A 15,365-nucleotide genomic window follows, 5' to 3' on the forward strand; every position below is an offset into this window, starting at 1 on the left:
GGAGAAGCTGGCTCCATGCAGGAAGCCTGATGTGGGACTCAATCCCGGGACCCCAGGATCACACCCTGAGCTGAAGGCAGACACTCAAATGCTGAGCTACCCAGGGTTCCCCAATGCCTTTTTTTTTTTGCTTTAGCCAGTTTGAGTTGGGGTTTCTGCTACTTGCAAGTGAGAGTCCTGACCACTACATAGGTCCCCATCTCAGATATAATGAGCTCCATGGATGGATTCCCAGAATCCAGATTTTTCAAAACACTTCTAAGGGAATTCTGATAAAGTGTCACCACCTTATAAATCATTGTTTGGACATCATTGAGATCCTGGTCCTGTGATGCACAGATAAAAGTGATCCTTCCATAAGTAGCCATTGTCATTGTATGTCAGAATGGTATATGTGGTCTCAACCTTCACCACAGCTCTGTGACGAACATGTCATTCTTCCCATTTTACAGATGAAAACACTGAGACCAAGGGAGGTAAGTGTAAGTGTCCAAGGGCACACAGCTGGTCAGTAATGGATCTGGGAGTGTGAGTCTCTGAAGTTCATCCTCTTTCCAGGATTCTACTGAATAGTTATTCAACTTGCCTAGCGCCTCAATAGCTGATGTTGAAAATGTCCTCACTCTTCAGAGACTCTCTCAATAAGCAAAGCCTATTTGAGTCGCTATGGCTACAATAAGAGAGGACACCAATGCGACTGACTTCAACAGTAAGGGAAATTTATTTAAAGATTTTACTTATTTATTCATAAGAGACTTAGAGAGAGAGGCAGAGACATAGGCAGAGGGAGAAGTAGGCTCTGTGCAGGGAGCCCGATGTGGGACTCGATTCCAGGACCCTGGGATCACACCCTGAGACCAAGGCAGACGCTCAACCACTGAGCCACCCTGGTGCCCAACAGTAAAAGAAATTTATACTACATTCTAAGGTGTCCCAAAGTAGGATGGATCCAGGGTTGGTTAATTCAGGGACTCAGTGTCATAATTAAGAACTCAGTTCTTTGCATTTTTCTGCTCTGTCCTCTTTGGATATCAGCTGTCCTTCAGGCTGGCTTTCTTCTTGGTTATGAGATAGCTGCTACACTTCAAGACATGACAATGCCCAGGGCACCTGGGTGGCTCAGTCAGCTAAGCATCTGCCTTGGGTTCAGGTTATTATCTCAGAGTCTTGGAATCCAGCCTCACCTCCCGCTCCCTGCTCAGCAGGGAGCCTGATTGTCCCTCTGCCCCTTCCCAGCTTGTTCTCTCTCTCTTTCTCTCTCTCTCTCAAACAAATAAAGTGGTCAAAAAAAGAAAAATATATATGACAATGCCCAGCATAGGTAGATGGTCTGTTTCTTCCTGTTGTAGGTCCTTTCACCTGTGAAAAAACTGGTTCCCCAAAAACCCCTTGTATCATTGGTCAGAATTCTATCACATGTTTATATCTAGTCCAGTGGGTGGCAAAAGGGGTGGCAGCATCATGATGGGTGTGGACCAATCACAATTCAACCTGAGGCTGGGCCCAGTGGACCCCTGAACAATAGGGGGCTCTTGAAGAAGGAAGGAAAAGGACAAAGGGTATTGGGCATTGTCTGCCACACCAACACACACAATTCCTCTCCTGCTCCCTGAGTCTCCCTCCCTGATTCTAAGCCTGGAATACTCCAGGGTCCTCCAGAAGCGTCTCTCTTTTCATTAGGCATGATCTTGCAGGAACATCCATTTTCAAAGTTCAAAATCCTCCATGTGGCTTCCTGGTCCATTTTCCAGTCATTTCCCACAGCCAATAAGATGTCCTGAGGAAACACAGGACTTTCCCTCCAACATCCAGAGCTGCTCTACCTGGCTTTACTTCCCTTGACTTCCACTGGACGATATCACCAGTTGGCCCGGTTGCTGGGACCATGGATTTGGCATGCATGCTGGTGGGCAAGGGCTTTGGCCTGCCCATCCCTTGTTTCCCCTGCTTCTCATTACATGCATATTGTTCCTTAGGGACCCACCCTCTCCCACTCTCAAACCATGGGGCCTAGGCAACACTGATCCTCATGTCAACCCCAGCTATTAGAAAGCCTCTTCCCTGCATCCCAGGGCAGGAGATTCAGGCCTGTCCAATCACTGTGTTCAATGCCTCCTGCCACAGGACTTGATTTAGGATGGACAATAGCCCCAGTCTGCCCCATGAGAGTCAACTCCTGGGCCTTGGGCTCCAATTCTTGAGGGGAGAGGGATTTTATTTCTACCAGGGTTATTGAGCTGCAAGCTTTCAGCAACCATTATGCAACTTTCCAGGGAAAAGCTGATCTGAGAATGAAGCTAACACCGGGCCAAGAGACCCTGAGCTGCTGGATCCAGCTGGGCCTGGTGCCAGACAACCCTCCACATCTCACTTTCTTTTCTTGGTCAACCTGGTCTCAGTGGGCATTCTGTCCCTTGTAATAAAAAAACAACTAATATAGCATGTGTTTTTGAAAAGTTGAACTGTGCTCGTCTTTGGCGGAGTCATGTGTGTGTAAAAGGGAGTAATGGGAGATGAAGTTGGGAAATTTGACCAGAGGTGCATGGGACGGCGCCTTGAAGTAACTGCGATGGGCCACCCAGTCCCTGTGACCACTGGGGGATGCAGGATCTCCCGAGGGTAGGTGATCCCAGGATCACCCAAACAGACTAAGCTTTGCCCTCGGAATCAGGTTAATATTTCTGCAGCTGCCGATAAAGTAGGATTCTTTTTTTTTTTTTTTTGATATTTTATTTATTTATTCATGAGAGACACACAGAGAGAGGCAGAGACACAGGCAGAGGGAGAAGCAGGCTCCATTCAAGGAGCCCGACGCAGGACTCCATCCCGGGTCTCCAGGATCGCACCTGGGCTGCAGGCGGCGCTAAACCACCGCGCCACCCGGGGCTGCCCTAAATTAGGATTCTTGACCCGCAGCAGGACTCATCCTCCAGGCACACTTTCACCAGGGGACACTTGGGAGAGTTCTGCATAATTGAAAATACTTGGAAGAAAGGAACTGCTGAGGATTATCAGCTGCTCCTGGGGGCCAGGGATGATGAGGGTAAGGAGAAACCCAGTTCAACTGATGAGAAGGTCTGGGGATGCCCCCAATTGTGTCCACATCTCTGTTAAATTCCCTGGAATAGGACATGGGCTGGTCAGAGTAGAGGGAAGGACATCTCCTCCCTCTTTCTACTAGACCTACTTCTATTAATTCAGCCTGAGATTGTATTCACTTTGGTGACAGCACATTATGCTTTGTATTTAAATGGACATCATATGCTGCTACTATGTTATATCCCATCAGTTACCTCAAGTCCTCCAAACTCTCCCACCTGTGGAGAACTCCACCCTCAGCTCCCTCCTTCTTGAGTCCAGGAATTGGGGCACCTGGGTGGCTCAGTCAGTTAAGCGTCTGCCTTCGACTCAGGTCATGATCTCAGGGTCCTGGGATGGAGCCCCATGTCCAGGCTTTCTGCTCAGCAGGAGTCTGCTTCTCCCTCTCCCCCTGCCTGCCACTCTGTCTGCTTGTGATATCTCTCTGTCAAAAACATTTAAAAATCTTAAAAAAAAAAAAAAAGACTCCATGAATCAAAAATCTTGCCCTCCTGGTGAGGTGGGGTGCCAGTGCTCTACTACCGTCTGCAGGAGCCTGGAAACACAGTCAATAGTACTATCGCCTCAGCCCCAGATATGGTCCCTACTCCCTAAAGAAAGTACTTTCTTGGGACACCTGGGTCTCAGTGCTTGAGCGTCTGCCTTCAGCTCAGGGTGTGATCCCGGGGTCCTAGAATTGAGTCCCACATCAGGCTTCCTGCAAGGAGCCTGCTTATCCCTCTGCCTGTGTCTCTGCCTCTCTCTGTGTGTCTCTCAAGGAAAAATAAATAAAATCTTGAAAGGAAAGAAGAAAGAAAGAAAAGAAAGAAGAAAAAGAAAGAAAGAAAGAAAGAAAGAAAGAAAGAAAGAAAGAAAGAAAGAAAGAAAAGAAAGAAAGAAAGAAAGAAAATAAAGAAAGAAGAAAGAAAGAAAAAGAAAGAAAGAAAGAAAGAAAATAAAGAAAGAAAGAAGAAAGAAAGAAAAAGAAGAAAGAAAGAAAGAAAGAAAGAAAGAAAGAAAGAAAGAAAGAAAGAAAGAAAGAAAGAGAGGGATCCCTGGGTGGCGCAGCGGTTTGGCGCCTGCCTTTGGCCCAGGGCGTGATCCTGGAGACCTGGGATCGAATCCCATGTCGGACTCCTGGTGCATGGAGCCTGCTTCTCCCTCTGCCTGTGTCTCTGCCTCTCTCTCTGTGTGTGACTATCATAAATAAATAAAAATTAAAAAAGGAAAGAAAGAAAGCACTTGCTTGATCAAGGCACATTCCATTTGGCTGATCCTGCAACTGTTTCTCAGGGGGCTTTGGGGAAGGGAAAAGACATCTCTCACAGGGCTATGGCCCCTCTGTGACACACAGGCCTGGACATCCGGTGTTGGAACTCTTTGTTTATACAGGGATACTTAAATACAACTGGTTTATTTCCCCAGGTATACCAATAGTGTGCTTGGGTAGCTGGATTGGAGCCCGTTTCCAGGCTCAGCTACACACTGTCCCTAGAGGTAGCAGCCCCAAGCTCTTGCCCTTTCTAGGCTCACTGGAGGGTAGCTCTTCGTTTGTAGCAGAGCCTGGAAACTAGGAAACCCTTTCCCTCCCTGGTTTCACTAAGGGAAGCTGCCTCTCCCCTTGACTGTTTTGGGCAGGTGTGATTCTTGGCTTCCTCCTCCTACCCTTGGCCTCCTCCAGTTAAAGCCAAAGGGTTCACTCCCCTGGGTGAATCAGTGGGGAACATGTCATCTAAAATGCTTTTTCCAGGGATGCTGGAGTGGCTCAGTGGTTGAGTATCTGCCTTTAGCTCACGGTGTCCTCGAGTTCCGCACTGGGCTCTCTGCATGGAGCCTGCTTCTCTCTCTGCCTATGTCTCTGCCTCTCTCTGTGTCCCTCATGAATAAATAAAATCTTTAAAAAAAATAAATTAAAAAAATAAAATGAAATGCTTTTTCTGGGACGCCTGGGTGGCTCAGCAGTTGAGCGTCTGCCTTTGGCTCAGGGCGTGATCCCAGAGTCTCAGGATCGAGTCCCCCATCGGGCTTCCCGTGTGGAGCCTGCTTCTCCCTCTGCCTGTGTCTCTGCCTCTCTTTCTGTGTGTCTTTCATGAATATATAAACTAAATCTATAAATAAATAAATAAATAAATAAATAAATAAATAAATAAATAAATTGCTCTTTCTATGGACTTTGGCTCTGATGGGGGCAGGGGAATAGTTTCTAGTCACTCTCTTAGGGCAGTGGCGATGCTGAGGTCACTGGTCGCATCCACTGTCCTGATGAAAGACAATGGCTGCTTTTCCTACTTGCTGCTTCTTGGCCCTCGGAGTTCCCTGAATTTCTGCTAACCCAAACCTGCTCTTCTAGTCTCTCATCAACTGTGTATGCTTCCATTGGCCTGAGCCCCAAGAGCTCTTGTCCTCTAAATTCTGGTGCTTGTGCTGAGAACCCCATCTGATACAACCCCCAAGGATGGGCTATCTCTTTCCCTCTCTCACTTCCAAGACTCACCCCAATTCCTTCCTCAGAGGACAATCTGGGCCCTCCAGGGCAGGCCCCCACTTTGCCTCATATTTATCCTCGTAGAAAAAGTAAACAAACACAAAAGAATACGCTCCCCAAATGTTGTCGCTAGTAGTGCAGGGTGGTGATGACTGGAGGACTTCATTTTCCCCTTTCAGCTCATCTCCTGAAAGATTGTTTCCTATTTACATTTATGGTTTTCATCATAACAACAATACTCATGTGTGTGTTTGTTCTATTGCAATTAGAGAACCCGAGACACTGAGCAAAGGGCAATGAAGCCCTTCCTCGTGCTGAAGGAGTGAGCCCTGTCCCTGCATGGGTGCCCTTGAGTGGGGGACACGGTCACTGTTTGGCACTGCCACCTCTTATCACCCCACTGGTATGGGTGGATTTATGGACAGAGCCCAGGACTGATATTCCGTTGCCCTTGTTATACACATGACTCAGGACCGGTCCTCGTCCGCTTTGGCCTCCAGGTCACCCCACATAAACAAGGAGAGATTGGGACTAAGTGACTAGCTGTGCTGTTCAGTTCTGGGGCCTTTTTAAAGGTCATTGCCTGGTGGAAGCAGCACCCAGGAGAGCCACTGGAATCCCACTCTGAGCAAGAAGGCACTTTAGATGTCCTGTCTCCTGTCCTTGAGCTGGCAAACACCCACCTCCAACTAGCTTAAGTGAAAAAGAATCGATTGGCTCATGTAGCTGAAACATTTAGGTCCAGAGTTGGGCTTGGCTGGATCCAGAGGGGAAGATGGTATCAGGGCAACTGGTCTCTATTGGTCTCTTCTTTTTTTTTAAAGATTTTTTTTAAGGATTTTATTTATGTATGTATGTATTTATTTATTTATTTTAAAGATTTTATTTATTTATTCATGAGAGACACACAGGGAGAGGCAGAGACATAGGGCAGAGGGAGAAGCAGGCTCCCTGCAAGGAGCCCAATGCGGGACTCAATCCAGGGATCATGCCCTGAGCCAAAGGCAGATGCTCAACCACTGAGCCACCCAGGTGTCCCTTAAGATTTTATTTATTTGTTTGTTTTAGAGAAAGAGCTCCAGCACCTAAGTGAGAGGGCAAGGGAGAGAGAGTTGGAAGCAGACTCCTGCTGAGTATAGAGCCAAACGTGGGGCTTGATCCCACAACCCTGGGATCTTGACCAAAGGCAGACACTCAGTTGACTGAGCCACCCAGACACCCCTCTATTGGTCTTTTCTGCTGTTTCCTGCTTCGTCATCAGACAGTCTCTTCCCCTGCAAAAGTGAGATGCAAAAGCCCCAGGCTTACCTCTTGCCAGCCTAGTGCCTCTTCCCCAGCATTCCAGCAAAAGTCACAGGGCTAACTGTCACTGGACTCTACTAAATGACATGCCCATAGCTGAACCACGATTCCCTGGAGTCAGGGCATAGATTCTGTTGATTGGCTGGATTTGGTCATGTCCCTGCTCCAAATGTTAGGTAGCAAGCAAGGTGAATACCACTCACATCTATGGTCTAAGCGGTGAAGAGGGGGAGGGTAATTCACTAAAGACAAGTCAGGGGCTGTTACTAGAGGGAGGAAAGAATTCTGGGAAGGAAAAGACCTCCAGAGGCCCACTCAGGCTCATCTAGAGCAGCTGTTATCAAAGTGTGCCCCTTCCCTCCAAGACTGGCAGCATCAACAACACATGGAAACCTGCTAGAGATGCAAATTCTCCCAATTCTATGGGACAGATGGCACCCAACCCTCCAGGGGATTTGGAGGCATGCTGAAGTTTGAAGATCCCTCATATAGACCAGAAGATCTTGCACCTGATTTCAATTAGAATTACCTAGAGAGTTTTATTTTTTTAAGATTATTTATTTATTCATGAGACACACACACAGAGATGCAGAGACACAGGCAGAGGGAGAAGCAGGCTCCATGCAAAGAGCCGGATGTGGGACTCGATCCCAGATCCTGGGATCATGCCCTGAGCCTAAGGCAGGTACTCAACTGCGTCCCTCAAAGGAACTCTTGTTCTCAGCTCCTTCTAACTTCTGTAGCGGTGATAAAAGAGGATGTGGACAGTCCCTCTGCTGTGAATGGTAGTTTATTAAAGCAGTGAGTCGGGCATGTGACAACTCAAGCCAAACCAAGTGAAATAACAATGTGCGGGAGACATGTGACCCAACCAACTGCGTGGAGTCTGAACTGTGGCTTCCCTGTGTGTGATAAATTAATCTCTACCATGGTCCCCCTCTTACCCAGATCTCTCCCTCCCCCAGGCGGACTGATTCACCCAAGAGGGAAAGAACTGGAAGGAAAAATGACAGGCAGTTTACTGAGCGCTTATTGTATGCCAGGCAATGAGTTTGGCTCATCGAAATCTGGGATCTACCCCTATGAGGTAGGTAATATTAACTGTCAGAGAAGAAGACACCGAGGGTCAAAGGGTAGAGTAAGTAGACCTGAAAGGCTGAGCTGGGATTTGAATTCAGGACGGTCTGGTTTGACAACCAGGGCCCTAATCCCGACTCTGCTGCCTTCTAGGAGAAGCCATGGTATCCTGTTAGGAATAGAGGAGCTTGGGACAGGACTTAGAGGGGAACACTCAGATTCCACGGGTTTTGAAGAAAGACCACTGAGCTGGAATGAAAATCTGAGTTGCACTCACAGTTCCCCCACTGATTAGCTGTGGAACCTGGAGCAAGCCACTTCCCTCCATCTCCTAGTCTGTACAGTGGGATGGCTTCAGCTGACCCTGAGGGGTTTTTGTTGGTTGGGTTTTTTTGTTTTTTGTTTTTTGTTTTTTTTTGGTTCCGTTTGGATGATGGTATCAGAAAGTATCCAGCAGAAGAACCTGCTTCCCAGGATCCTAAGACCTATTTTGAAACACTCCTATGCTCCAAGCTGGCCAGGTGTTCAAGTCATTCTGCTGGTTACTAAAGAATTTCTCCCTAGACCAGCCCAGAACTTCTGATTTCTTTAAGGCCTGGAGGACAACACAGCTCTGAGAGAAGCTCAGCATGCACAGTGAGATCTTGAAGAACTGAGACACTGAATTCTGTGGATCTCAGAACACACCTTAGGGGCCCCTGGGTTAAGCGTCTACCTTCGGCTCAGAGTGTGATCCTGGATCTGAGATGGAGTCCCGCATCGGGCTCCCTGCAGAGACCCTGCTTCTCCCTCTGCCTGTGTCTCTGCCTCTCTCTGTGTGTCTCTCATGAATAAATAAATAAATCTTAAAAAATAAAAAGTTTCTGCCTTCAGCTCAGGTCATGATCCGGGGGTCCTGGGATCGAGTCCTACATTGGGCCACCCGCTCAATGGGGAACCCACTTCTCACTTTGCCACCCCCTGCTCGTGCTCTCTGTTGCTATCTCTGTCTCCATCTCTGTCTCTCTCAAATAAATAAATAAAATCTAAAAAAAAAAAAGAAAAAAGAACACACTTTAGTCATGTAAAAACCACAGTGCCTGACTCGCATTTATCACCCGCTGCTGCTCTCAGCTCCATGCTGAGCAGCATGGAAGACACAGAGACAAAAGGGGTGGCCCCTAGCACCAAAGAGAACAGCCATGTGTTAGGATAAGGCGCCTAGTCAACTTGACACTGATGAAGGAACTGCAAATGTAAGGAAAAGGCTTTTGGCACCAATGAAAGGGCTAAAATCCAGGGCTGGCATGCGGTAGTGAAATGAATATTCTCATACACCATTGGTGGAGTGTAAATTGGTGGAGCTTTTGCAGAGGGTAATTCATAAGATCTTCAAGAATTTTAAATGTGTATAGCCCTTAATCCAGCAATTTAGCTTCTTTAAAAAATTGATTTTATTTATTTATTTATTTATTTATTTATTTATTTGAGAGAAAGAGAAAGAGAGCATGAGCAAGGAGAGGGGCAGACAGAGAAGCAGACTCCTTGCTGAACAGGGAGCCCAACACGAGGCTTGATCCCAGGATGCAGATCTCAATCCCAGGACCCTGGGATCATGACCTAAGCCCAAGGCAGACGCTCAATCGACTAAGCCACCCAGGTGCCCCAACAATTTTACTTCTAAGACTGTCCTCAAGAAATGTGTCCTCTGTGCACAACAAGAATCTTCATTGCTTTGTTGTTTGTACTGGTAAAAAGTTAAAAACAGCCTAGTTAGCCATCAAAGGGAATGGCTGAACAGGACTCCAGCAATACTATGTAGCATTTAAAAAGCACAAGGATCTATATGTAATCACATGGGGAAAAGTCCAAGATCTAGAAATGAATTTTTCTAGAACAATACATTTGGCTAAAAACACATATGCCCCACAATGAGATCCTGCTTTACAACCATAATGGGGGAAAAAAAAACAGATAATGACAAATGTAAGCAAGGCTATGGAGAAATTAGAACCCTCATACATTGCCCCTGGGAATATAAATGGCGCGACCACTTTGGAAAACATACTGACACTTCCTCCAATGGTTAAACATAGAGTTACCATAAGACCCAGTGATTCTACTCCTAGATGTATAACCAAGAGGAATGGAACGATGTGTTCACACAACAGCCCATGCACAGATGTTCTTAGCAGCATTATTCACAATAGTCAAAAAAGTGGAAACCACCCAAATGTCCATGAGCTGATGGATACATGAGCCATACAGTAGAATGGCACTCTGCAGTAAGAAGCGATGAAGTCCTGACACCTGCTTAGGACAGGGATGAACCTGGAAAACTTCATGCTGAGTGAAACGGCTTTTCACAGAGACCACAGATTGTATGGTTCTCTATAAATATCCAAAATAGGCAGAGAGACAGAGAATAGATTAGTAGTTGCCTACAGCTCAGGGGAGTTATGAGGGATGGGGATGATCGCTAAGGAGTGAGGGGTTTCTTCCAAAGTAATGGCAGTGCTCTAAAATCAACCGTGTTGCCATGTCACAGCTCTGCAGATACCACTTTTTTAATTTTTAATTTTTTATATATTTTTAAAGATTTTATTTATTTATTCATGAGAGACAGAGAGAGAGAGTCAGAGACACAGGCAGAGGGAGAAGCAGGCTCCATGCAGGGAGCCTGACATGGGACTCAATCCCAGGTCTCCAGGATCACACCCTGGGCTGAAGGCAGCACTTAAACCGCTGAGCCACCGGGGCTGCCCCCCACCTTTTAAAAAAGATTTTATTCATTTATTTGACACACACACAGAGAGAGAGAGAGAGAGAGAGAACACAAGTGAGCAGAAGTAGGCAGAGCAACAAGTAAAGGGAGAGGGAGAAACAGGCTCCCCACTGAGCAGAGAGCCTGACTTGGGGCTGGATCCCAGGACGGGGGATCATGACCTGAGCTGAAGGCAGATGCTCAGCTGGCTTGAGCCACCCAGGTGTCCCTAAAGGCTATTTAATTGTATACTTAAAAATGGATAAGTTGTATGGTATGTGAATTAGATCTCAATAGAGCTCAAAACGCACACACACACACACACACACACACATACTCTCTCACACACACATGAACAAGTGATTGGCTAAGGAAATTGTGCTAAATACATTATCATGGAATAAAACGTAATATGCCAAAGGCAAAAGTGGATAAGTTCTGTATGGAACACTGTATGACATGATCTCTAGGACATAGCGCAAAATGAGAACATTAAAATATAAGACAATGTGTATAGTATGGTCTCCTCACATAAGAAAGAGGGCAAAGAATGTTCGGGCATATTTGGTTTTTATGTGAGGAGGCCAGGGTTGGCATCCAGCAGTCCAAGGGCCAAATCCAGCCTGCTTCTTGTCTTAGCATCCCCAGCGAGCTAAGACTGGTATTTAGATTCTTAAATGTTTGAAAAGCAACCAAAAGAAGAATAGTATTTCATCATATGTGAAGGTGATATAAAATTCACAATTTCCACGGCTTTAAATAAAGTTTTATTGGCACGCAGCCACACTCATTCATTTATGTATTGTCTACGGCTGCATTCTCGGGTACGGTGGCAGAGTTGATTAGTTGTGACAGAGACCATAAGCCCACAGAGCCTAAAGTATTTATGATCCGGCCCTTCACAGACAAGTTTTACTGACTTCTCTCCCAGCTTATCTGGAAGCTGGTGACTTCGGCGACTGTTCTGGGAGGGCATGGAGCAGCTGGGAGATGGAGTAAAAGGGAGTCTTCACCGTGTACTCTTTGGGATTTATTGTTGTAATTGTCAACCAAGCAAAAGCTATACATTTCTGCATGCGAACATATTGGGATGTGCGTATGTAGGACATATTTTACAGCTATGCACCAAATGAGTAACTGATGGTACTTTGAGGGAGGACCTGTCTGGGAAAAGTCAATTGGCCTCAGTAGTAAATATATTGTTGGAACATTTTACAAAGAGAATCACTTCGTGCATAACTTGTGCAATTAAAAATGAAGGATGCACACTTTTTAGAGCTGTGCACCCTGCGAGGTTATGGGCTAGGCCTGCCTAGGGATTCACTATAGCTCCTGGTATGGGGTGGGGCCCATTCTAGGTGATAATCTAGTTACCGAATGAATACAATTGCCCCAGAGATGTGTATCTGGAGTGAGGGAGTACGCTCAGAGGAGGAATGCAGAGTTGAGAAGGTTCTAGGGTGGGGGTGGAAGTGGCCCAGGAAGAAGGGAGGGGAAAGTCGAGAGTGACTGAGCATCATCCCTGATGCTCTCCTAGCCCAAGGCCGTGGCTTCCCATGGTCTTCAGCATGCTGGTTGAGGAGTCCTAGCCTCTGGAGAGCTGGGGGCATTTTAGCATCTCTCCTCTTCCCCCTCCTGATAAGGTCCCTCAATTGTTGTCCTTCACCACCTCTCTTGAAGGACATTGGAGAAATCCAGCTGGGGACTCGTGCATACCAGCTGCACCTGCTGCTCCCTAGAATTGCGTCTTCAGCAAGCACCATCTGTGGTGTAGCCACTCTGAGAGGCGAGGCTCCTCCTACCTGCCTTCCAGGGCTGCAAGAATCCCGGCCCAAGGACCAAGCCTGTGATGGCTGTGGCACCATGACAAGGATGCTCAGGTGCCCAGGTGCTTGGCTCCAGGGACAGCTGGTGACAGGGATGTCTCACACGGACTCTCGTACTTGTCCTCATGCCTTCCTCCAGAATCAAGGCCCCTATTTTATTTTATTTTATTTTATTTTTTTAAAGATTTCATTTATTCATGAGAGACACACACAGAGAGAGAGGCAGAGACACAGGCTGAGGGAGGAGCAAGCTCCATGCTTGGAGCCCGACGTGAGACTCGATCCTGGGTCTCCAGGATCATGCCCAGGCTGAAGGGTGCGCTAAACCGCTGAGCCACCGGGGCTGCCCAAGGCCCCTATTTTACTCTGAGGACTCCTTATGCTCAATCCAGGTAGTTTGGATACTAGATTGGATACATGATACAGGCCTGGCCAACCAGAACATCCCATTGCCCTGGTCACACTGATTGGTTCACTGGTGTGCGGGTGATCCAAGGCAGGCCTCCGGATTTTTGCCGGAGCTGGAGCTGCCACAGAAGAGATGCTGTGTCTCTCTTGGGGTTGCCACTTGCACAGCAATGCTGGGAGCTGCTGGTTGACTTTTCTCCATGACCAGAGCACGTGTGCCTGAGAACAAAGCTAAGACAGAAAGGAGGCAAGCCGAGCACTGGAGACAGATTGATGACATTACTTAAAATGAATTCATTGACCTTCCATGCTTTTCAGTTGAATGAATCAAAAAATCCTTTTTTTCGCTTAGGCTGGTTTGTAGTGGCAAGGATCGAGACTGCTACCTGAAGTTGGCGGAGCCAAGATTCCTACCAGCTTCTCCAAACATTTAATGGAGAATTGCACTTACCCCCTGGCTGCCATGCGCTTGGACCCTCTGTCAAGGCTTCCCCAGCTGCCCCCAGGCAGTTGGCTCCTCTTGCCGCTGGCTCACCCTCCTCTCTGGGTAACATGTTGGTGTGCCTAGGCCTCTTGACTTTCCCTGGGCACCAGCCCGCTCCTGGGGGTGTGTTGAGTGCTAGATCCCAGCCCCTGATTACCCAGGCCTGCTGCCCTTCACCCCCACGCCCATTTGTGACTGAAATGGGATCCAAGACAGGACGGTTTTTGTTCTTCAAGCATTTCCTGCATGCCAGACTCTGTGCCAAGTGCCTTGCATGCATAATCTCAACTACTCCTCTCGATAACCCTAATGGGTAGGTTTTATGATTATTGTTCTCCTTTTTTTTTTTAAGTTTTTTTTTTTTTTTAGTAATTTCTGCACTCAATATGGGGCTCAAACTCATGACCCCAAGATGGAGCATGCAGAGCTGCATGCTGTTCTGACTGAGCGAGGCAGGCACCCTGTTACTCTCCTCTTTAAGAAGAGGAAGTAGTGGCTTAGGGAGATGATGGAAGTGACCTAAGGTCAAACAGCTGAGCCACATGAGGTGGAGGCAAGACCAGGACTGAACCATGGAGGGCACTGACCCCAGAGCTGCGCTCTTGACCACTGCACCTGTACTTCTAATCTGAGTGAGGCAGGGGGGTCACCTGGACACCAGTGCCCATCTCAGGGCCACCCTACCCTGAAAGATGACGGTGCGGGCCTGGGATGGGATCTGGAGAGCACCTCTTTAACAAATGGCCCAGAGGACGCTGATGCATGAGGTGCCCAGGACCTCACCCTGAGAGTAACCACCGTCTCCCCATCAAGGTCTTTGGCCCTAGAAAGAAGTTTGGCATTGCCAGGCCTATTCTGGCTGGAGCTAAAGCTCTGCCCTAGCTTAGGAATGATTACAATGTGAGACCAACTTCTTTGCTGACAGAAGGAAGAGAAAGATCAAGGGTGTGTGGGATGAGCAACTCATGCCCCGTAGGAAAACAAAAAATTAAAGAAAGCATCATGCTGCTCTTCGGGGGTGGGTGTGAGGCTATGGGCTTTAAGAAAGAGACAGCTAAGCTACAGCCTGGAGAAAATTCAAATTCTATGGCTTTCTTAATTTCCCCCACAAAAGAAATGGCTCTCACTGCTCTTAAGTGGTGACATTCAACGTTCTTAATAAAGCTTAAAGCCCTGTATGAACTGGTCGTGTACTCTTGACACCAAGCTTTAGGCACACTGTTCCCTGTTCCTGGAAGGCTGTCTCTCCCTTCCTCTCCTTTGCTTAACAAGTTTCTACTCATCTTCAGGTCCCAAATTTGGTTGCATTTCCTCTGGGAAGTCTTCTCTGACCACCAAATCTAGCTTACGTGTCCCCTTGACAGTGCTCTTGGCTCCTTATGGTATTTCATGATCTTACCCTCATATTGTATTTTATGTGTCATCTCCCCTCCACTAGACTATGTGGTTCCTGAAGGAAAGGCTATATCTATTGTTGTCTATCATGGCCTCAGCATCAGACACACACGGTGCATTAAAGGAATAAATAAGTGGATGGAGGTGTGGGTTCCTAGCTGGCTCAGTCGATAGAGCATGCAACTCTTGATCTCAGCGTTGTGAGTTCGAGTCCCACGTTTTGTGTAGAGATACTTAAAAACATAAAATCTTGGGACTCCAGGGTGGCTCAGTAGTTAAGTGCCTCCCTTTGGCCCAGGGTGTGATCCTGGAGTCTTCAGGCTCCCTGATGGAGCCCGCTTCTCCCTTTGCCTTTGTCTCTGCCTCTCTCTCTGTATTTCTCATGAATAAATAAAATCTTAAAAAAAAACTTTAAAGAATGAAGGTGTAATGGAATCTAGAGAGAGCTCGGAGCAGTTACTGCAGTAATCATCTTGGCCACTAGATGGCACGCCGCCATGACATCTCCATTGAGCTGGGCTGGGAGCGGGGTAAGAGTGAAGGCTGAGCCAGTAGATCCGGTGAGGC

This window comes from Vulpes lagopus, chromosome 3, assembly GCF_018345385.1.
Source record: "Vulpes lagopus strain Blue_001 chromosome 3, ASM1834538v1, whole genome shotgun sequence".
NCBI lineage: Eukaryota > Metazoa > Chordata > Mammalia > Carnivora > Canidae > Vulpes > Vulpes lagopus.